This window comes from Ochotona princeps, chromosome X, assembly GCF_030435755.1.
Source record: "Ochotona princeps isolate mOchPri1 chromosome X, mOchPri1.hap1, whole genome shotgun sequence".
Classification (NCBI taxonomy): domain Eukaryota; kingdom Metazoa; phylum Chordata; class Mammalia; order Lagomorpha; family Ochotonidae; genus Ochotona; species Ochotona princeps.
In genome coordinates, this window is record NC_080865.1 from 80,725,144 (window position 1) to 80,748,382 (window position 23,239).

The 23,239-nt window shown below is 43.4% G+C and overlaps 1 pseudogene; it reads left to right on the forward strand.

Annotated features, from left to right (window-relative positions):
- Positions 1 to 1,405: 1,405 nt before the first annotated feature.
- The window catches only part of LOC101535212 (large ribosomal subunit protein eL32-like), a 49,245-nt pseudogene continuing 27,411 nt past the window's right edge, over positions 1,406 to 23,239 (forward strand).

Below are 23,239 nucleotides of genomic sequence, written 5' to 3' on the forward strand. Positions count from 1 at the left end.
GAGAGAGAGAGAGAGAGAGAGAGAGAGAGAAAGAGAGAAAGAGAGACACTTAGCCATCCACTGGGGTTTTGGGTAAGCCGCTTAAACGTCTTGAATCTCAGTTTTCCTATCTGTAAGTAGTAACAATAATACTTTCCTTTCCCAATGACTGGGTCATTATAAAGGTCTGATGGAGTAATGTACAGGACGTTGTGTTTGTGTTTCCAGGCGTTATAGTTTCAGGGAACTATTCCTAAGGAATCTGCATTTACAGCTGGGAGTGCAATCCTTGGCAGAGAGAGGTCAAATGGAAAGAGTGATGGTTCTTGTGTCTACACTGCAAAACCTACAGTCCACCACCAAATGCCCCGAAGAGGCCTATTCCTGAGTACTGCAATGCCCTGGCAGTGGCTTCTCCATGTCATTGTTCCCTCATAGGCATTCAGGGTGCTTAGAAGTGATAAAGCAGCTTTTTCACTCTACAGGTTACAGGTTGCCCTCCCATCTGTCTTCTCCCAAGAGCAGAGCCAGGGAGGAGGCTTGGTGGGATGAATGACCATCTGGGCTTTGAAACTAGACCATTTGGCCAGGTCCCAGCTGAGACATCTGCTGGCTGTATGAATTTAATCAATAACTCAGTTTCCTCACTGGCAAAATAAGGGCAAATGATAAACACAATATAGTACCTATTTTACAGTATTGGGGGGGGGAGTTTTTAACAAGTTAGCATAATAAACACTTTTAGAACAGAGTCTGACGGTAAGCATTTGATAATTCTAAACAAATTCATCCTACAAAAATGAGTGTTCTCATGGGATGTGAGAAAACTTTTGCAAACCCTGCATACAATACAGGATTACTAGCCAGAATGTATGAAGAACACCTGCAATTTAACAACGAAACAAAGAGCTTGATTTAAAAATGAGCAAATGGGGAGGGTGGCATGATGGCTCAATAACTAAATCCTCACCTTGTAAGCACTTGGATTCCACATGGGCACTGATTCCTGTCCTGGCTGCTCCATTTCCCATCCAGCTCCCTGCCTGTGGCCTGGGAAAGCAGTAGAGGACGGCCCAAAGCCTATAAAAAGCTGCTGACTCCTGGCTTTGGATCAGCTCAGCCTTGGCCATTGTAGCCATTAGGGGAGTAAAACAGCAAATGAAAGATCTCTTCTCTCTCTCTCTCTCTCTCTCTCTCTCTCTCTCTCTCTCTCTGTGTGTGTGTGTGTGGGTGTGGGTGGGTGGGTGTCTTCCTCTCTAACTCAGCCTTTTGAATAATAAAAATAAAAAATAAAATAAATGGGCAAAGGGCTTGAATATGTACATTGCCATCCACAAATGACCCATAAGCACATAAGATGTTCATCACTAATCACTAGAGAATGCAAATTGAAACCCCAATGAGCTGCCAAATCACATTCATAAGGATGGCTGCTACTTTCAAGATCAAAAATACCGAGCATTGGTAAGTATGTATAAACACCTAGAACCTTTGTGCATTACTGATTAGAATGTAAAAACATGCAACCATTATAGAAGACACTGTGGTAGGGACTCAAAAATTTAAAAATATGGCCCAGTGTGGTGGCTCAACTGGCTAATTTTCCCCTTGCATGTGCTGGAATCCCACATGGGTGTTAGTTCGATTGAAGGTGGCCCAGCTGCTCCACTTCCCATCCAGCTCCCTACTTGTGGCCTGGGAAAGCAGTAGAGGAGGACCCAAAGCCTTGGGACCCTGCACCCATCTGGGAGAACCAGAAGAAACTCCTCGCTCCTGGCTATGGATCAGTGCAGCTCTGGCTTCATGGCCACTTGAGGAGTAAACTAGTAGATGGAAGATCTTTCTCTCCGTCTTTCCTTCTCTCTGTAAATTTGCCTTTCAAAAATCAATACTTTGCTTTAAAGAAAAAAAAGAAAGATCAGCACTGGGAAAATGCTGTTAAAGCAACAGTGCCAGGCCCACAGTTCCCAACATGCTACAGGTCTCAACATGCTATTGGGCTCTTCTCAGCCTAAAGATTTCTACTCGGGGGGGAGGGGTTGGTGTCTGGCCTAGTAGGTAAGCCACCACTTGAGACTCTTGTATGCATGCCATAACCAAGTGCTTGGGTTTGAGTCCTGGCCCTGCTCTCAGTTTCAACTTCCTGCTGAAATAGATCCTGAGTGATCGCAACAATGGTTAACCTAGTTGGGCCCTTGCCAGTTGTGGGGCTCAGGGGCAAAGGGTTCTCTAAGTCAATAAAATGGCGACTAACAGTCAAGGTCACTGGGTTACATGTGATGAGCAATATGGCAGCCAAGGACAGAGCCCTGGGCGTGAACCAGAGCAGGGGTCAAGTTGTTTCAAAGAAAGACTGATTGGAGCTGGCTTTCGCAGTCATTCTCCTAGTAACTGGCTCCTAGTTTCTCCCCTCCTGGAATTCCTGAAATTCATAGCCTGACGCTATCCCTTACCCTACGTAAGAATCTGTACTTCCCAAATAAACCGGAACTGCTGGACAGAACCTCTGCCCATCTGTTTGTCTCTCGTGCACCGGGAGGTTGGGTGGCGGGCAGCAGGCTCACCCCCTCCAGCAACGGGGTACTAGAGAAATCTGTGGGGCAGATCCCACAGCCAGTCATGTAGGAGACATGGTTTGAATCCCTGGCTGCTAACCTCAGTGTGGTCCAGCCGCAGACATTGCAGATATTTGGGGAGATGGGAACTCCCTCTATCTCACTATCCACCTCTCAAAAATAGATAATTCTTTTAGACTTCTGCTTTACTCATGTGTTAATACACCCATATATAGTCCAAGAAAAAGTGAACATTGTCTTTCCTCACAAGTTAATTACCTTTCCAATAGGGTAAAGTTTCCTTTTTTAAGACATATTTTTAAATTTTTTATTTGAAAGGTAGTGTTACAGAGAGGACAGAGAGAGAGAGAGAGAGAGAGAGAGAGAGATCAAATTTCCATCTGCTGGTCCACTCCCCAAATGGCCACCAAGGTTGAGGGTGAATGGATCTGAAGTCATAAGCCAGGAGCTGCATCCAGGTCTCCCACATGGGTGAAGGGGCCCATGCAGTTGTATCATCCTCTCTTGCTTTCCCAGGAACATTAGCAGAGCCAGATCAGAAGTGGAGTAACTGGACTCAAACTGCTGTTTATATGTGATGCCAGAACCACAGCCAGAGGCTTAGCATGCTATGCCACTACGCCGGCCCCAGGGTAACATTTTCATTTAAATTTTTTTCCAGGGTAACATTTTCTTTTTTAAAAATTTTTTAATTTTTATTTTTTGATTATTTTTACATAATTAGGGTGATAAGGATCAAGGGCTGCAAAGAAGGTGGGTGAGATCACCATTTCTACGTTTTCTTTTTTTTTTTTTCCTTCCTGTATCTGGGGGAAGGAAGAAGATAAGGAGAAAAGCCACACCCAGCCTCCCAAATGCCTCTGCACCCTGGGTCCAGCCACCTGACACCACCCCAGGTCCCTGATGTGGGGCATGCTCTGAGGGTCCTGCTCATGAGGTTTTGATAGTTCAACAGTTCTAAACTGCTGCCAATCTCCTCACTCTAAGCACAATGAAATCACTCCAGAATCCACTGGTTGACACAGTCCACGCTAGAGTCTCTGTTTGCCCAGATACTCACTGCCAACACTTGGCTGAGGTAGTTGATCAATTTATTCTGTCCTCCGTCTTCTGTTGTGGTACCAGGTATTCTCTGCAGATTTCAATGTACCACTATATCCTCCATATGCACCTGGGTACGCTGTCCACTGCTCCATCTGTGCCATTGACTAGGCCCAGCTCTGACACATGCACTCCATGGTCAGACCATGGAACCTGCGATTCTCTCCATGGTTGGGGTTCTGAGTCCAGCAGTTCAGTTGGAGGTATCCCCAAAGCAACTTCATCTGAGATGATCCCAGACCTGATTCTCATGTGCCTGGAAATACAGAGTCCAATACAGTCTGTTGCCCCAATCAGCTTATGCACATGCTAGTGGTTGCAGTTGCTGGGTCAGTTCTGTCTCCAGCCCTGTTTGCTACACAAATCAATGGGTGTTGCAGCCCAGCCCAATCCTGCCCACCACACACTCGACCTTCACATACACCAATGGGAGCTGCAGCCTAGTTGGAGTAACCCATAATATTTCCCACCAGGCCTGTCCACTGCCCTGGTTTCCATGATTACCTGCATGTGCAGCAGACTGGTCCAGTCTGTCCCACATCCCATTTAGCTCTCATACATGTCAATGGACATTGAAGCCTAGTTCAACCCAACCAGCCCCACTATCCAGCCCACATACGTGGTGACAGGTGCCATTCTGTCTTGCCATGCCTACCCCAGTTCTGATTCTCATGCTCACCAGTCAGAGTGGCAACCCAAGAAGGAGGTGCAACTCTTTTCCTACTGGGCCCACTCCCAGATCTTGTACTCCCCAGGTAGTTCTGCAGTTTGCCTTGACAGAATTTTCCCCTCATGGCATCATCTGCCAGCTGATGCTGCAGCAAAGCTCAACCAGTCCACACCCACTTTGATTTATGCATGCACCAGAAGGAACAGTCAACCCAGCCTGACAGTTCCCTAATCCAGCTCACATAAGACCAACAGGTATTGTAGCCCTGCCCAGCCTGGTCTGCCTTTATCCCAACTCATGCTCTCCAGTGGGAGTGGTGGTCCAACAGAGGAGCCCCTCGCAGCCCCCTACCATCTTCGCTCCCTCCCCCCGTGATCTCACTTGTGTTGGTTGGTTGCTGTGGCTCTGTCTGGCATGGCCCGCCTCTCCTCGGCATTTGCCAGTGAGTGCTGTAGCCTGGTCAGTCCAGCCCACCCCCAATTCCAGCTCACACCCATGGGTGCTACAGCCTAGCCTAGCCCAGCTGGCCCCCATTCCTGGCCCTCATGTGAACCGGGTTGTTTTGCGACCCAACCCACACTCCATTCTGGCACTCAGATTCACCAGTGGGTGATATGAACTGGCCTAGCTTGGTTCACCCCTGGCCTGCACCAAATGTATGTCAGTGGGTACCATTTTCTGGCCTGGTCTGGGCTGCTCCCTATTGCGGTTATTGTGCTCACCTGCAGGGACTGTGTCCTAACGGGAATTTTCCAAGCTCCTCCATCAACGGACACTCCACCAAGAATGTCCCATGGCTCTGAAAGTTAAAACCAAACTCCTTTGCAAGGCATGCAAAAACTCCTTGTGGTCTGGCCTCGAAGGGCTCTGACTTAAGCTTTGAAGGGCTGCCGACTCATCAGCCTCAGACTTCCCCTTCCCCCTGCCCCAGTCTACCACACCAAACCAATGAACTTCTTGCAAGCCCTCTATCAGACCTTCACACATTCTGTTCCCTCTACCTGAAATACCTGTGCCTGCACTCCTCATCTAGTTTGTCTATTCATCCCTCAGCATTCAGCAAAGCTATATATAGTGGTGTAGGGAAAAAAAAATCCCTGAAGCTGTTGAAGAGACAATGGGATATCCATAATACCACTCTGGCAGTGGGCATTATTGTCTATAGTGTTAAGCCTCCATTTGGGATGCCTACACCTCACATCAGAATGCCTGGTTCAAGTCCTGGTTCCTTTGCTTCTGATGCAGCTTCCTGTAATGCAACAAGGAAGGCAGTTGGTGATGGCTGAAACACTTGAGTGCCTCATATGGGAGTCCCAGAATGAGTTCCTGTATCCTGACTTCAGCCTGGCCCACCACTGGCTGTTATAGGCACTTAGGGAGTGAAATAAGGGATGGAAAATCTCTTCGTCATTCTCTTCCTCCTTCTCTCTCTTTCTCTCTCTCAGTCTATCCCTATGCCACCCTGCCTTTCAAATAAATATGTGTTCTATTTTTAAAATCCCACACTTGAGTCAAGCAATTTGCATTCTTTGATATTCATGCAGCCCCAGCAGTAGGGAGTTATCAGATGATTCCAGAGTCAGAGAGAGATCTCTCCCCACTCCTGGCCTTGGCACCTCTGTTTGTGCAAAGATTAATACAGACCTAGGAGAGAGGCTGACTCCATGACAAAGTAGTCTGGGAACCAAGCAAGGTGACATACCCACCTCCAAATCTGTAGGTTTGCAGAGAAACATTCTTATTGGATGAGATGGAAAGTTAATTCATTTTTGACACCGTGTAGAAGACTTGTATTTCCTGACCAAATCCAGGGCAGTCAGAATTTTATAAATGAAAATTGTGGCTCCTTTGTTGGAATATGTCTAAGTTGTCAGAATAAAGCAGCTTTAGTTCTTCACTGGAAATACTCTGTTCTGGGTAAAGAGAATCCAGAAGCATGTTCCACTGACAGTATGGCTTGAACGTGGGCAGACCAGGGAAATAGATGCTGTCAGCCCAGGCTGCAGAAACTCAAGGCAAAGAGCAAGCAGCATACTGGTGCCAGCATCAAAGGAAGTCCACAAAGCAGATAGAAATCAAAACAAAACTTCCCAAGTTTTGGTGATACTCCTTTTGAACAAGATGGCTTTGTGACCATATCCTACACCTGATCTCTTAGTACCTCTAGGACGTTTCTTACTTACTGTCTTGCCCCTCTCTTACCCTTAGGGCAAACACAGTAGCTAGGAGATCAGAAACTGATCCAGGCAGCTCCTTACTCCTCTTTAACTCTCTTTGTCTGGGAAATGAGAAGATTGGAGCAGATGCTAATAACCAGGCGTTTGTTTGTTTGTTTGTTTTTATTGGAAAGGCAGATATACAGAGAGGAGAAGAGGCAGAGAGGAAGATCTTCGTCCTATGATTCGCTCCCCAGGTGACTGCAATGGCTGCAGCTGAGCCAATCCGAAACCAGCAGCCCGGAGACTCTTCCAGGTTTCCTATGCGGGTGCAGGGTCCCAAGACTTTGGGCTGTCCTTGACTGCTTTCCCAGGCCACAAACAGGGAGGTAGATGGGAAGCACGCTGCAGGGATTAGAGCCAGTGCCCACATAGGATTTTGGTGTATTCAAGGTGAGGACTTTAGCTGCTAGGCTACTGTACCAGGCCTCCTGTGCCCACTTTTTTTTCCTTATTATTATCATTTTATAAGACAATTCCATATGCCCTGGGATTTCCCTTATCCTCTCCCCCCTCCCTCCCCCCTCACTGAGTTCTGCTATATCATTACTATAGTACAGTTCTTAATACACAGTCATATGTCCATTATTGTGGGCATGGACAATGGCAGAAAGTCCAGCATCTTATTCTCAAGATATAGTAAACAGTTTCATTGGGAGTCCATCTATGATCTGGAAGTAGAGATGCATACTGCATTGTATCCTCACATCTGGGTATGATAGTCTCCAGATGTTCCTTCTGATTCTTCATTCTTCTAAGCTGACATCTTCTGTCTTTTCCCAGTAGGACACTAAAATATCTTAGCCCTTCTATCTCTCTTCCTTCTGGGTAAGGAAACAGCTAGCATTCCTTTCCCTAAGAAGATGGCCTTATGGGGATTTGCCCTCCATTCTAGCCTTGGTTCACAGAATCCCAACCAAGTCATCTTGTGAGTGCTGTTTGCTAGGTAGGTCCCTGAATAGAGGAACTGTATTTGCTAGTTCTGTAGGGTAGACTTTTCCTAGCATGCATTCTAGGCTGCTGATTGACTGACTGATTTAATCGGGCACTCAAGGAAGCTGAACACAACCTGGAACGTATTATGAAAGAAAAGCAATAGTGATTATAGTTAAATGACCTTCCTAAGTGGGCCACCTATGGTTAAGAAGAACTCTAACCAAGAAAAGACAGAAGACAGAACAGGTCAATCATTCATCTCAGCTATATGTTGGCAGCGAAATATGGGGCAAACGGAGACTTTATGATGGACCATATCAATCAGTGGACGACCTCATCGAGCAAAACTGGCAGCGATTCATAACTGGAGAACTATTAAAACCACTTGAGCAAATATCTCAGAGCATGCCCCACATCCAGGACTTGGGGTGGGCGGGAAACCGGGTGGGGCTTCTCCCTCAATATCCCCCTTTACCTCAGATACACGATGGAAACAATATGGACATAAAAGTCTTACCCACTTCCCTATAGCCCCTGAACCTTTTTTTTAACCGTAATTAACTATGTAAAGATTGTCAACAACAATACAATAAAATAAAATAAAATAAAAACTACAAAAGATAACAATAAAAAAAAGAATGAGGATTCTGGAGTCAGTCACCAACAGATTTGACATCAGTATTTACTGAATACTAACTGAAAAATTCTATGTCACCCCATGGCTGTTGGAATGAGTCAGACAGATTATACCAACCATATTTGGAGTGAAAACACTGTGAGAGAGCAAATCAATTTGCAGATTATTGGTCCTAAAATAGGGATAGAGTAACTAAGCTTATAGGATAAAATCAGTGATCCTTCTTTAATATTTATAATATTTACAGGTTTATCAGTAATCAACTTACACATAAATGTTGAATGTATAATGAGCATTCATAGCTAAAAACAAAGTACAAGTGTTATAAGGCAAATGATGTTCCTTAACCAAAGTCTCTGCTTCCTGTGTCATCTTCTTGACTTGACCCCATGTTGGTGGGCTGGCTTTGCTTGTTCTTCTCAGAGGGCCTTGCATCTCTTCATTCAAGTTCAGCCTCTCTTTTTGCTTTCTTGATGGACTTCTTCATCCTACATTGCATGGTTGTTTTTATTGCCACTCATGACTCTTTGGATATGTGGCTCCCCCTTGGCCATAGCAGGGCTTAATCCAGGCCGGCAGCCACTCTTGACCAGCTCCTGTAGGAACACAGCACATGTCCTCTTCTCCACATCACAACTTCCCCAGGATGCCACTTCCCTGTTGCCAGGTCTTTTTACCAGACTGGCTGTAAGGAGAGCTTAGAGGAAGTGACTATCTTTTGTTTTTCTGCTGCTGTTAACTTTTTCACCCGCATTTTAAAAGTTTAAAGCATAAAGAGTTTGTGATAATTGTACATGAGATGACTTATAACTATACATTCCATCTTTTCATTTTAATAACTGCCATTTGGGACACAGCATGACGGCTCAGTGGCTAAATGCTCACCTTGGAAGCACTGGGTTCCCATATGGATGCCATTTCATGCCCCGGCTGCTCCACTTTCCATCCAGCTTCCTGCTTGTGGCCTGGGAAAGCAGCAGATGATGGACCAAGACCTTGGGACCCTGCACCGTTGTGGGAGACCAGGAAGAAATTCCTGGCTTCTTGTTGTGGATCAGCTCAGCTGCAGCATTGAGGCCACTTGGGTAGTGAATCAACAGATGAAAGATCTTTCTCTCTGTTCCTCGTTTCTCTGTATATCTGCTTTTCCAGTAAAAATAAATAAGTCTTTTAAAACTTGGCATGCTTGGGCCCAGCATGATAGCTTAGTGGGTAAATCTTCCCCTTACATCCAGGATCTCATATAGATGCCGGTTTGTATTCCAGCTGCCCCACTTCCCATCCAGCTCCCTGCTTGTGGCCTGGGAATGCAGTAGAGGACAATCCAAAGCCTTGGGATGCTGCACCAGTGTGAGAGACCTGGGAGGAGCGCCAGGCTCCTGGCTTTAGATGGGCTCGGCTCTGGCCGCTGCAGCCACTTGACGAGTAAGCCAGTGGATGGAAGATCTTTCTCTTTGTATCTCCTTGCCTCTGTAAATCTGCTTTTTAAATAAAAAATAAATTCAGTAACTTTAAAATTGGCATTCTAAAGTCAAATGTGTCCATTCTATAATAGTTTTGGCCTTGAGGATTATAGCAAATGCCTGCAACATGAAAAATATACTAACTTTACAACAACTCCTGAAATATACTGCTAGCATATGCTGGGCCATTTTCTGCTTTTACCTGTAGAGGGAGACCCAAAACTGAAAAGGCTGAAAATAAATGGTTAATAACATGATGCGTGGCTTCTCCTGTAAATAAAACCAGAACAAGTGTCAATAAAAACATGAATTACGTAAGTTTGCCAAAAACTGGAATATGGGCAACATCAATTTGCCAAATTTCACATGGATGAAATTCTTGAGGTTGAACACATTCAGGAAATAGTTGAGAAGAGCATTGAGAGCAGGCAGTGCATTGAAACACAGTAAGTTGTGCTTCTTTTCTAGAAATAGGAAATGAACAACAAAGACCTCGGGAGTTTACATGAGTGAGATTATATAAATCTTGGATATCTTCAGAAACTGCAACAACTAACTTGTCTACAACAGCATTACCTTCTGTTAACCAACCAGTTTTGGAGATTAGAAGGAGATCTGATGTGAGTAATACAAATTGGATCTTTTCTTTGATGTAATAAATCTTGTAAAGTTTTAAGCAATTGATTAACTGGATCATTGCCTAAAGTTATAGTCACTGTTTCTAATTTCGTCAAAAGTTTACCTACGGGTTGAGAATCTGCAATTATATTAAGAGGTCCTGGATGATCTTATAGTAATAGAAGCCATAATCTCTGCTTCTTGAGCAGGAGAATGAAAGGCTTGAATGTTTTTAGATTGTGGACCCTAGTAAACAGCTTTTTCATTACTTGAGAAACAGGATAAAGTTCTACTTTAGTTGGCAAAACTGAAAAGGTAGACTTGAAAAAAATTATACATCTTGGGGGCCAGCACAGAAGCTTAACAAGATAATCCTCTACCTGTGGTGCCAGTATCCAATATGGATACCACTTCTAGTCCCTGCAGCTCCACTTCCAATCAAACTCCCTGATAATGGCCTGGGGAAGCAGTACAGGATGGTCCAAGGCCTTGGGCCCTTGCATCCACATGGGAAACCTGGAGGAAACTCCTGGCTACAGACTTTAAATCAGCTCATCTCTGGCCATTGAAACCATTTGGTGAATGCATCAGTGAATGGAAGATATCTCTCTCTCTTTCCCTCTTTCTCTCTCTCTTTTTCTCTCTCTCTCCCTCTGTCTCTCTTTCTCTCTCTGCAATTCTTTCAAATAAAATAGATAAATATTTTTTTAACCTAAACCTCTTTAGACGAAGGGTAATGACAGGTTAATTTTTTAAAAAATCAGCTAAAGCCATTTGCCACATCAAAAACATTCTTGGAAGGCTGTTTTAATTTGAGAGAAAGATAAGGGAAGAACAATATTAACAGAGACACGACCAGTCACAAACTTTTTCTGTCTTTTGAAATGACTTGTTCCAATTTTTCTAAATAAGTTGCTATCTGGTTAGGTTAAAATATCCATTCTATCTATTTGCTACCTTGAATTAAAAGTCGTGTAGGAGAGGGCCCGGCGGCGTGGCCTAGCAGCTAAAGTCCTCGCCTTGAAAGCCCCGGGATCCCATATGGGCGCCGGTTCTAATCCCGGCAGCTCCACTTCCCATCCAACTCCCTGCTTGTGGCCTGGGAAAGCAGTTGAGGACGGCCCAAAGCTTTGGGACCCTGCACCCGCGTAGGAGACCCGGAAGAGGTTCCTGGTCCCAGCATCGGATCGGTGCGTACCGGCCCGTTGCGGCTCACTTGGGGAGTGAATCATCGGATGGAAGATCTTCCTCTCTGTCTCTCCTCCTCTCTGTATATCCGGCTTTCCAATAATAATAAAAAAAATCTTTAAAAAAAAAAGTCGTGTAGGAGAATGAGGAGTTGCAAATATTAAAAGTGTGATTTTATCAAAAGGATTTATATGAGAAAGCTGTGCTTTATGAATATGCTCTGGTATCCATTCTAACTCTTGTTTGGCTGAAGGAGTTAATTCCCTGGGACTGTTGCATGCTGAGTCTCCCTTAAGAATAATAAAGAGAAGTTATAATCGATAAGTAGGAGTTCCCAGAGAAGGTTGTAAACAATATCACCTAGCATTTTTGGGAAGTCATTTGAAGTTTTAAGGGAATCCATTTTTATTTGAATCTTTTGAGGATTGATAGTATTATTTTTAGTGTTTAGGTAATCAGAAAAGGACAAATTTTGAATTTTTCTGGAGTCATATACAAGCCTGCCTGAGTTAAATAATCTTGAGGTTTTTTAAATAATTGTTCCAATTATACTGAGGTTTTAGCTGAGAATAGAAAATCATTCATATAGTGTACTATGTAAACATTAGGGAAAAGGTCTCTAACAGGCTAAATAACTTCTCCAACAAAAATCTGAGAAATAGTAGGACTATTGACCATAGTTTGAGAAAGAACTTTTCATTAATATCTGTTAGCTGATTCTTTTATATTTGAGCTAGAGATGATAAAAGCTAATTTTCACAATCCTTTTTAGCTAGAAGAATAGTAAAGAAACACTCTTTAAAGTCAATAGTAATAGGAAATCAGTTTTCTGGAACCAGCTGTAAAGGGGGTTTAGGTTGAATTATAGCACTAAATCTGAAGTCAGTCAGCATTCTCCATTTGCCTGATTTTTTCCTTTATAACAAACACTGTGCTATTCCAAGGGCTAGTGGAAGGCTCTATATGAGAAGCTCTTAGTTGTTTTTGAAGCTCTTAGTTGTTCTTGAACTAAATCATGTAGTGTGTCCAGCTTTTCTTTATTAGGGGGGCACTGCTCTATCGTAACCAGTTTAGTTGTAAGCCATTTTAAAGGCAGGGGTTGTGGAGGCACAGGAGCAGCCCCACTTAAAAAGGACTTTTTGTACCCAATGACTGTCTTAGGGCATAGTCCATAATTAGCACAATGTTTTTAGTTTGAGAATATAGAGAAGATATGTTAACACAAGCACCCCAATGAAAAAGTATGTCTTGATCCCATAGACTTACAGCAATGATAAGCATAAGAAACTGTAATTACCCCTTTTGTCCATTTGGCCCAACACAAGGTAAAGGAAACAAACTTTTCCAGACTTTGTTTACTGAACCCATTCCAGAAACTTGTACATCAGCGGGTTGCAAAAGGCAGGAAGGAGATCCATGTTTTTGTTCTATAACAGAAACATCCGCTTCAGTATTTATTAATTCTTCAAGTATTTTATTTATTTAAAAATACCTATTTATTTTTATTGGAAAGGCAGATTTACAGAGATGAGAGACACAAAGATCTTCTGTCTGTTGGTTCCCTCCCCAAGTGATCACAATGGCCTGAGCTGAGTCAATCCGAAGCCAGGAGACATGAGCTTCTTCTGGGTCTGCCACATGCATGCAGGATCTTAAGGCTTTGGGCCATTCTCCCCTGAGTCATTATGCCAAGCTCAGATCTTTTACCTTTTAGAAAGAGTTCACATTCAATTGGCTATTCTTTTAATAGTGTACTATGCAAAATTTGATTATTAGTACTACCAAATTCTCCTGCATGAGAATGACCTATAGATTTTGGTTTTACATGAGGTACAAGCAGTAACTGAGCAACATGATCACTCTCATAAATCCAAATCTGCTAGGGAGGAAGCTGTTATTTGAATATAACCATGATAATCTTCATAAAAATTTCCTGGGTGTACTACTGAACTTTTAAAGTCCAACTGCTTCCCCTCATTAACAGTCCCACTCTATCAGGAGGAATAGAACTAAACACATTAGTGGATAATAAGTATGGCTTAGTATTTTTAATTCTTTTGATTGGAAATGCAATGTGTAGATCAGATGGCTGAAAGGAGATCAAAGACCAAATGGGACCTCAGGGTTTTGTTGTCTGAACTAGATATTACTGCATCACAAGCATTGTTTGATGGGGTCCCAGTATCCCTGATTTTGTCCTAAAAAGGTTCCTTTCTTTTCAGATCTGATATGACATTGATTATCCCAATGTTTAACTTTTGCATCTGGGACAAACGTCAGGTGCTCCCTGTGGCTGATTTTAGAAGGCTGGGAGCCACTGCGACAATCCTTTGAAAGTGTCCAGAACATACACATTTAAAACACATAGTTTGATTTTTCATTTTTGTAAAAGCAGCTGCTAAGAGATTTGTCAGATAAGCGGGAGAGTCAATATCATTACATGCGTTTGTGCAGTCTTCAAGAGACCCTTTGGCAGCTTTAACCGCTCTAAAAGCTTTTTGACATTGTGTATTAGCATTATCAGAAGCCAGTTTTCCTAATAGCATGCTTCTGAGTCCCTCCTGTGACACTGTTTTAGAAAGATTATTCTTAAATCTTGCAATGAAATCTACATATGCTTCATTTGGTCCTTATCTTACATTAGCAAAAGAGGGAGCAGACTGTTCAGGATGAGCAAAGTTTTCCCAAGTCCGAGTGCAGTAAGGCCTCACCTGGGAGACAGCTTGATCATCACAACCAAGTTGAGTGTGGATGCAAAGCCATCGTTCCACTCCAGTAATCTGTTCTGCTGTTATTTGGACCAGAGGATTGGCACTTTGATTTCTCACCTCTTGCTGTTGGGCTTCATCTCTCCACCAGTAGAGGGACTCATTGATACAAATTTGCTCCATCTGCATGGACCCCAGACCCAGAAGGAAGGCGTCCCTTTAGGGGCAATTACAGCTCCATAAACGAAAGCTCAAGATCACAGCTCCACTGGGCATTTCTGAGTCCTTGCACTACAGCACCACTCCATGGTCGCTGTGTACCAGAAACCTCTGCTAAGGTAGATGTTACCATCAAGAAGGAACCAGCCTGAAAATTTTCTACATAATTAATTTTGGAAGACATAGACGCATGCCAAGATCCTTTTGTCATTGCGGGATTAACAGGCTTACACGCCTCATACTCAGCTTCTTTCTTTGACCCTTCTGACTCCAAAGAATTTTTTGTTCAAACCAGGGTCAGAGCCTCCCTTCCCCAAGTGAGCTGTATCCTGCTCTCCCTGCAAAGGCTGTAAAGCCAGAGAGATTAAGTTACACGGAGCCCACACAGATGCTAGGATTATTTTCCCCCTCACTTGTAGGCTTGTCTTAAAGTGCCAGCACCACATTTCACTGCGATAGTTCAAGAGTTCCCTGTGGAGAAAACTGGTAACTGTATTTTTACACTTAGTGAAAAGTGAAACAAATCTTTGAAAGTTCGGTTTTTCACTGTCACACCTGAAGAAGAAAGAAGACCTTTTAAAAGTTGCGTATATTCAGAAGTTTTTCTCTTACTTTGTCCCATTGTTACTCTGGTGTCCTGAGGACACAAGCTTCCTACACCTATGAAACTTACCAACTCTCAGCTTCTTTGAGTTACTCTTCCCTTCTCCCCAGGGGGGGAGCCTTCTGCCTTCAGGTCCCTGTTCCTACACTACCTGTCACGTACAGGGTAATAAATCTGTAAAGAACTAGGCTGAGGATGAGGGAATCTCAACTGAACTTGAACTGTGGTTACGCAACAAGGTGGAGGAATCCACCATGGGGGGAGGATTTGGGGAGGGGTGGGGAGAATCCCAGTACCTATGAAACTGTGTCACATAATACGATGTAATTAATGAATAAATTAAAAAGAGAGAGAGAAAGAACTAGGCTGAGAGAGAGGGCACTGAAATAAGGAGAAACAACTGAATTTGATCAAATGGAGAGCAGAGCAGTCGTGGCTTAGCAAAGCACAACTGCCCTAGCAACCCCAGCATCTCACATTCAATGATTAGTTACAAGATTAGGTCGTATAGGCCGAGCTAATGATTATTGGCTAGGTGGAGAACATCAGACAATAGGTTAATGTATTAAACATATCCATGATAAAGTGAGAAGAATCTAATATATACATAATGATTTATGATTTTTTTCAGACCCTGTATCCATCTTACTGAAGCCACAGGTGCCAGGCAGTCAAGTTCCCATGTCACAAACCCCTAAGGCAACTATCTTGTGAGCATGTACTGACATACTTTTATATGAAGACAAAAAGCTTTCAGACACCAGCATACATTGTGTCTTGCTTGATTTGACTGTAGCTTGCACACGTGGGCCTTATTGTCTCCAACGACATTTCCCAGCAGCTGGCCACAAGCATAATAATTAATTTTGGGTCAGACACTGGACAGTCTAGACCTGACAGGAGCTTTAAAAAGACCACAACAGGGCCAGACATGGTACCTTACTGGCTAAAGTCCTCACCTTGCATGTGCCGGGATCCCATATAGGTGCTGGTTTGTGTTCCAGCAGCCCCGCTTCCCATTCAGCCCCCTGCTTGTGGCCTTGGAAAGCAGTCACAGATGGCCCAAAGCTTGGGACCCTGCACCTGTGGGGGAAACCCAGAAGAGGCACCAGGCTCCTGGCTTTACATTGGCACAGCTCCAGCCATTGCGGCCACTTGGAGAGTGAATTAACAGACAGAAGATCTTCCTCTTTGTATATCTGACTTTCCAATGAAAATAAAATAAACTTTAAAACACACACACACACACACACACACAAAACAGAGCCTGGTGCAATGGCCCAATGGCTAAATCCTTGCCTTGTATCTGCCAGGATCCCCTATGGGAGCCAGTTCGTATCCTAGCTGCTCCACTTCCCATCCAATCCCCTGCTTCTGGCCTGGGAAAGCAGTAGAGGACGGCCCAAAACCAAGTCCTAGCAGAGAGAGAGAGAGAGAGAGAGAGAGAGAGAGAGAGAGAGAGAGAGAGAATTATCTGACAAACCTGCAAAGTATCAATCAAACACCAGGCGGGCTTGGGGGTTTTCTGTTTGTTTTTAAAGAATTGGTCAGAAGGACACTAAAATATCTGAATAAAACTGATATTTGGTATATATATATATGGTCAAAGATTTCAAAGTCATGGGCAGGCATGAAAACTAAAGCAAAAAAACGATGGTCACCAGCATATATGCAGCATCTTTCAGAAATGCAGATGTGGAAAACAGCTGACATCCCTCATCTATGGAAGATGTTTCAGTGTTCTTAACCTCCACACATGCAAAGTTTACAAAGTTAATGTAACAATATTACACTTTCATGCAGTAAAATGCAAAGAATGAATGAATGAAGTTTCTAAAAAGTATTTACACAGTTCATATCTTCAGAACTGAATGTTACATGCAGATGAATTATAAACAGAAAAATGCTGACAATATTACATATTGAAAACAAAAACAAAAATAAAGCATACTTTTTAATTAAAAAGAAATTCACATATGAAAAACCATATTACAGGAATAAATTATGGATGATCGCATGGAGGTGGGCTATAAGGCCTGACTCATTCATAACAATTTAACTTTAAGGCTTGTACCATGAAGAATGGTTGATTTAATTTTCATTTTTAAGCATTTTTAAGGAAACCTCTCTCCTTGGAGAACAGATTCCCATTCATCTTCTACACAGAGCAGCTCTTTCTGAAATTCTTCTATGATTTTTTTATATATCAATATCAACATTCCTTATTAGGTTTTCCATCTCATGTGCCATGCTTCTTTGTGTTCTTGGGCAAAAATTTGTTCCACACACACGCATATACTAGCTACAGGCTTGGTACAAAATTTTTAATTAAAAAGAAAATTCTGAACTAAGAAGAAACAGTACTGATGATTGAACAGCAGTATTGTTGTATGTTTTTCAACTGTGTACATAATTACATTGTTTGAGTTGTGCCATGAAATCTCCAGGATTTCAATGTTCCAGTATTCAGAATTCTAACTTTTTATTGTGATTTTTAACCTTTCATAACTTACTTATTTTTACTTGAAAAAGAAGGAGAGAGAGAGAGAGGTCTTCTATCTGCTGGCCCACTCTCCATATGGCCACAACAGCCAGAGCTAAGCTTATCCGAATTTGGGAACTAGGGGCTTTTCCCGGGTCTTCCATGTAGTCGCAGGGTTCCAAGAACTTGGACTATCCTCCACTTCTTTCTCAGACCACAAACAGGGAGCTGGATCGTAATGGAGCAGCTGGAACATGAACCTGTGCCCATATGGGATCCTGGCACTGTGAGGCACAAGATTAGCCTACTGATCCACCATGCCTGCCCATGACTTTGAAAACTTTGACCTTAGAAATTTTAGAATTTAGGGATATCAGGTTTTCAGGCTTTCAACATTTAGGATTATGTCATTCTGGATTGTGTTTTTCAAGATTATGTTACCAGCATAAAATAGTCCCTGTTCAAAGATATATGCCTGTGAAGAAAATCTCAAGAATGCTCCAAAAAAAAAAATTTCTAGAATCAGCACAATCTCAAAATATAGGATGACACTGGCATGCCAACAGATACTGTCGTCTAGACTGGATCTGGAGACCCATGCACGTGGCAAGCCCAGGCAGGCAGACAGGGCCCCAGACCAGCAAGTTACCTCTGTAGAACAGCAGGTTTGGGAATCTGTGCACTCATGAGTTTGGGTGCTGTGGATTGCTCAGGGAAGGGGTTAGGAGATGTATGGGAGGGGGAGCTGCTGAGGAAGTGTGTTACAGTTGAGGAATGACTTTTGGGAGACTTCCACAGCATTTGCAGGTAAATGAGGGAGCTGAGACCTGGTGGTTTGGAAGAAGTTTGAGAACCTTTCCGGGTCAGACCAATGTGAAAGACCTGAGCTAGGCTAGTTGAAGTCACCCACTGTCCAGCAGTGTACATGAAAGCTGGAACTGGGTTGGGAGCAGCCTGGCAGGGCTGGACCGCAGTACCTAACAGTGAGTGTCAGGGCAGGGGGTGGGACACGTTGGGCTGGGCCATGACACTAACCAGCACAGGGTGTGGGAGCAGATTCTGTAGGGGATTTGTGGGCTCACCTTTGTAGGAATACAATACCCACTGGTTTGCGTGAGAGCTGGGAATAGTGACAGTCCAAGCTAGGCATGATCAAGGAACTCGCCGACACTTATGGGAACTGGGGTTGGGAACAGGTTGTGCTGGTCTAGGCTGTAGCACCCATAGGCTCACCAAACTTCATTGTGTCACCTGCTGATGCAAATGGTATAGGGAACTGGGGGTTAGCCAGGCAAGACTGGACTGTAACATCTACTGGTGAGAGCCAGAATGAGTGTAGGCTGATCAAGCAAGGCTTTAATACCTGTTGGTTATTCTCGGGGCTGGAGGTAGGCCAAGTCAGACTGAGCCAAACACACACCCAAGTGCATGAGATCCACCCTCTGGGAGCTGGTCTGATAGGGGAACTTGGGGAACTTCCCTGTTAAGACATAGTCATGGCTAGTGAGTGTGAGAACCGAGGCTGGGAGCAGTCCAGGCCAGGCTGGACTACATTACTCATTGGCATACATGTGGGTCTTGGGGCAGGCCTGGCTGGGCCAGTATACAACCCCCACTGGCAAGTGCAAGAGTCAGGATAGGGTCCAGGCCAGGCCAGGTTGGAACACAACACATGCCAAGTCACATTAGGGTCAGGACTGTGTGCCGGCTGGGCTGGGCTAAGCTGCAGTACTTGCCAGCATGAGCTTGGACTGAGGATAGGCCAGGCAGCAGCACCTGTTGGCGTGTGTGTGGACTAGGTCATGGGGTGGGCTGTGTTGAGCTAAGCTGCAACACCTATAGGTGTATAAAAAGAGCTTGGATGGGATGAGGCATGGGCTGGACTACTCTGCTACAAATACCAGCACTGGCAGGAACTGGGGCTAAGCGTTACTGGGAGCTGTCTCAACTAGGCCGTAGTTTCCTCTGGTGTGTGCAAGGTCCAGATCTGTGGCAAGTTGGTTTGGGCTGGGCCATTACACTGTTTGCCTGGTTTGGGCTGGGCCATTACACTATCTGTTTGCCTGGAACATGGGGCTGGGGATGGAACCAACCACACAACTATACACACCAGTGTGTGTGTAGGCAGATGCGGGTGACAAACTGAACCAGGTCCTGTACTGGCTGGCACATGCAGGAGTCAGGTCTGAGGTCACCCCAGGTGACATTTCTTGGAAGACTCCCCAGTTGTATCACTGGACTCAAAACCCTGGCCACAAGTAAAATCATAGAGTTTGTGGTCTAACCTTGGGATGCATATATTGAGACTGAGCCTCCTCGATTGCTGATGTCTATGCAGTGGACAGCATGCCAAGATGCATCAGAAGGGGCATGACAACCAGCTCATTTAGGGTTGTAGAGGATGTAAGACGATGGAGCACAGAACAGGTTAGACAACTGTCCTGGCCAAGTTTTTGCAGCAAGTGTCTGGGTAAGTGGATGCACTAGGGTAGACTCTGTCAGCCAATGAACCTTGGAAAGATTTTCTCAACTTTGGAGCAACAAAATCAAGAGTGTATTGGAACTATCAATATCACTTAAACAATACCATCAGAACATGTTTCTCCACATCAGAGTATCTAAGAGGACATCAAATGGACATTCCCCACCTCCAGGTACCGATGTACTTTGGCAACTGGCAGCAACCCTCTCCCCCTCCCCAATTACCCCCTCCAAATACAAGAGGAAAAGAAAGAAAAGAAAATTGGAAGCATTTTTCCCACCAACCTTCCTCCATACCTCCACCCTCCCCACCCTAATCACTGATCCTTATGGCCGGATATCCTTGTCAACTACCTAAACATCAAAAATAAAATAAAATTTTAAAAAAGAATATGGGATCCACATTTAAAAATCTTCAATTGTGTCTTTGTATATAAGCAATTAATGAATGGACATGAAAATTAAAAATACAATATTATCTTCAACCATAAAAAAAGAAAATACTAAAATATAAATATATCGACACATATATAGAACTTGCTTGCTACAAAGCTTAGAGGAGAATGTTTGTAAATCTGAACAAATGCACAAACATATGCATGTTTATGGACTGGAAGATGATAGACATGCTAATTTTCCAAAAAAAATCATGTATAGGTTTAATATAAAATCCCAGCAAGTTTATTCTAAATTTGTGAGGAAAAACAGAGAAGCAAAGGAAGTAGAATAGGTAAAACAATTTTGAAAAAGAGCAAAATAAGAGGAATCAGTTTATCTGATTTCAGGACTTACTACATGGCTATAGTCATCAAAGTAATTTGGCACTAGCAGAGAATAGACAGAAATCAATAAACACAATTAAGAAAGTTGACCTACATAAATTTTTCCAACTGATTGTTGACAAAGGTACAAAGTAACTCAATAGAGGAAAGATAGCATTTGGCCAAAAAAGACTTTTTTAAAGCTCTAAATAAATTATAGATTTATGGTTAGAAAAAAGTATAGGTGAAAATCTTCAGAAACTAGGGCAAGGCAAGGTGTTTTTAGACTTGCCACCAAAAGCACAATCCATAAAAGAAAACACTGAACTTCATCAAAATAAAAATTTTGTTCAGTGAAAAACATTGTTGAGAAGACAAAAAGATGGACCTGTGCCAAGGTATGGTAGACTAAGCCTCCACCTGGGACAGTCATTCCATACAAGCACCGACTTGGGATCCCAGCCCGCTCCACTTTCAATCCTGCGGGCAAGCTGATGTAAGATCTATCTCCATCTGTCCTTCTCTCTGTAACTCTGCCTTTCAAATAATATAAATAAACAAGAAGATGAAAAGATAAGCTACAGAGTGGAAGAAAATATCTGCAAACCATATGTCCAACAGAGAGCTCATTTGCAGGATACATAATGAAGTCTCAAATTTTAACTATAGAGAAACAAATGTCCCAAGCAAAAATGGCCAAATGACATGAGCAAACATTTCACCAAAAACAATATACAAAGACATAATGGAAATTACATTCAGCCTCATGGTCATGTGAGAGCTAGGTTGGAGCTGTGGTGCAGATATCAAGGCAGGACAAGCACCTGAAAGTTTCCTGCTGAAAGCAGTGCTGAGGGAACCCTAACCAAAGGAGGTGTTAAGGTCCCAGAGAAACTTCAAGGGAAATTATTGCAAACAACAGAAACAGAAGCAGCTGTTGGATTAGGGTTTTTTTTTTTTTTTAGACAGGAAGATCTTCTATCCAATGATTCACTCCCCAAGTGACCACAACGGCTGGTGCTGCGCCGGTCCAAAGCCGAGAACCAGCAACCTCTTCCGGGTCTCCCACGTGGGTGCAGGGTCCCAAAGCTTTGGGCCGTCCTAGACTGTCTTCCCAGGCCACAAGCAGGGAGCTGGATGAGAAGTAGAGCTGCCGGGATTAGAACCAGTGCCCATATGGGATCCTGGCGCATTCAAGGTGAGGACTTTAGCCGCTAGGCCACGCCGCCAGGCCCAGATTAGGTTTTAAGGAAAGAGTAGAAAGATTCAACCACCTGTAGATAAAGTTCTTCCAGAATATGGAGGCACAAAAGTCATTTTATATGACAAGAGTGATTTTTTTTTATTTATAGATGCTCATATTCTTGGAGGATTTGTAGGCTGAAATCACATAAAGCTGCCTGGCATTCTGAAATCTTTCATCATGTACATAATTTCTATGTCTCTTTTATAATAAGCTAATGCTATCTAACCTCTAAAATGTTCAATAAAACTAGCTATCAGGAAAGTGAAAATTATTTATTTGTCATTTTTATTCATTTGACAGACTTAAGCAGAGAAAGAGAGATTTTCCAAATGTGGAGCTAAAAAAAATGTAATGTATATGAACAAAATTGATACTTTGGGATTTGATTATTATTTACAGCCTTTACTCTTGGGGAACATTTTTTTTCTTTCTTTCTTCTAGCTGCTTGTTGACTTCCTTACCTAGTGAAGTGTTAAGCCTGCAGTTGCAAAGCCAATTGAAAGCATGTCATTGTAAAACAACAAAAAATCAAAAGGAAGGAGGGTGTATAAGGAACAGGGGGAAGGGAGTGGGGAGGGTGGGAAGTGCCATCACACTCTTAAATCCGTACCGTGAAATACATGGAATGTATTCGCCTTATATAAAGAAAATAATTAAAAAAAAAAAAAAAGCAGTCACTCGGGGTCAGTGTGGTGGTTCAACTGATGAATCCTACATGTGCCAGCATCAGCATTCTACATGGGCACTGGTTCATGTCCTGGCTGCTCCACTTCCCATCCAGCTCTTTGTTGTGGCCTGGGAAAGCAGTAGAGGATGACCTAAGTCCAGGGCCCCCTGCACCAGTGTTAGAGATCTGAAGGAGGCTCCTGATTCCGGGCTTCAGATCAACTCAAATCCAGCTGTTGCTGCCATTTGGGGAGTGAATCAGTAGATGGAAGAGAATAAATAAAGTCACTCTCCAAAGGTCACATACGGTATGATTCTACTTACACCTCTGCTGAAATGACAAAGTTGTAGAAATGGAGGCTACATCAGTGCTTTACAGTCCCTGGGTTGAGAGGGATGTGGAAGTGTGGCTCTGAAAAGGCAACCCGAGAGATCCTTGTAATGCTGAATTGGTTTGCATCTTGATTATGTTAGTATCCGGTTCCCAGTAGTAATGGCGTGTCACCATTTTGCAAGGCATCACTGCTAGGGAAAACTGAGCAAAGGATATGTGGGCTTTCCATGCATTATTTCTTCCAGCTGTGTGTGAAGCTACCTCAAAACAAAATGTCTCATTGAAAACTCCCTGGCCCTCTGCTTACTCTCTTCTCTTGGATCCTGCCATGGTAGTCCTTGCTGAAGCGTTAAC